The following is a 1,757-nucleotide window of genomic DNA, read 5'->3' as shown; positions in this document are numbered from 1 at the left end:
TTTTTAAGGGACCAATGTCAGTCCCAGCACAGAACACCACCACTGTAATACAGATTAACTTGGATAATACAATAGGTAAAGCAGAGCATATGACATTAAGTAATTTTAGAGCAGTTCGGTAACCAACAAAAATGATGACTTGATACAGATTACAGTGTACTCAGAATACTGTTGCGATATTTAAGTACTGTTATATACAATTGTTGTGATAGTTTACTACTGCTATATCTGTGATAGAACTGTCTCTTTAATTTCATGGGCTACCTAAATTATCTGGTATATATCACTAAGTAAGGTGTTTTTTTTTTTTTTTTATGTCAAGGGCTTCATATGCGAATGCATAACAGTTGCCTGAGCCTTTTTTACTAAACACTTTGTACCTGTGTAAATAGTGCAATGTACTGCTACTCTTAAACCCAGTACCCTTCCTGCCTGGGTGATAATTTATTATTTCAGTTACTTTTTACAGCAATTCTCTCTCATACCCCTTTCAGAGACCTTAACGTAATAATTGTTTTTGTCTCCATCTTTTCATTTGGTGACCACTGTCCCTGTGAACGGGTTCTCCCTCAGTCACCCACTTGCCGAATCCTTGGACATTGGCTGCATCTGCAGTGAAGAAACCAGCCAGAAGGACTCAAGGTCTTTAAACAGAAAATAAGTTACTGTAGATGTCTAGCTACGTTTCTGTCTTAGCCTGATACTGTAGAAAGTACCTGGTCTAAAGCAGAACTAACTGGCTCTATCCACGTCTAAGGATGGCAGCTGCACCCCCACCCCCATCTGCTGTAAATACATTCCCCAGTTAACTTTTTCTTTTTAGTTATCAGTATACCAAGATAAAGCTCTAGGTGAAAAAAGGTAACCCAGTAGATACACTGGAATTGCCCACGTAAAATAGAGGCAGGAAGGTACTTAAACCGCCACTTTTTGTCTGCTTCAAACTAGGTATCTACCCAGAAAGGTCACAGCTGAAATCATGTTTATAGATTGTTTTTCCCTACTAGAGTCTAATAACTCCTAACAATTTGGCGATTTAGACACTTACTCTGCAATCTTTAGCCGGGGGGGGGGTGTCTTGGTGATGACTTTTCTTGTTACTTTTAAGATACTCCATATAAGAGGGTACTTTATTTTCATGACACAAGTGAGAATAGGTGTACTAAATAAAATAAGATATTTGGTCAACATAAATTTATCATTAAAAACAGACTGTAAGAGAGAATTCATATTATCCCAATATGTTTTAAGTTTTATACAATCGTAAAACATATGCTGCCAGTCACCTTTAACATTGTTTACATCTCCAGCATCCTATATCTTTATTATACAGCAATTCAGCTTTATGTGGTATGATAAAGGTTCTATGTAAGAACTTCCAAGAGAATGTCCTCCACTTTAGTGATGAAGTAGTTTGCTTTGAAGACTGGAATTTTTTATCATCTTCACTTGGGGGGTTATTATTAACATGTCTAAAATAAACCCAATACCTTTCTCTGTGACATACTGTTGATTTCTCAAAGACCTTATATATTTTAGATAGAAGACCCTTTCCAATTATATTCATGTTCATTAGAATGATGAGTAAATCAGTGAAGGAGGGGAAAGAATTTCTAGCTATTGGTTTCATTAGATTAATCTTAAATTCAACAAATTGTCTACAAATTTGAATTTTTAACCACATATCTCTGCTTAAGTCAAATTTATTAATGATATGGTCAACATTTTGTAACATCCCACTGTCCAGTAATTGATAC

This window comes from Protopterus annectens, chromosome 3.part1, assembly GCF_019279795.1.
Source record: "Protopterus annectens isolate FY-2018-M chromosome 3.part1, PAN1.0, whole genome shotgun sequence".
Taxonomy (NCBI): Eukaryota; Metazoa; Chordata; order Ceratodontiformes; family Protopteridae; genus Protopterus; species Protopterus annectens.
This window is presented reverse-complemented; position numbering follows the sequence as displayed.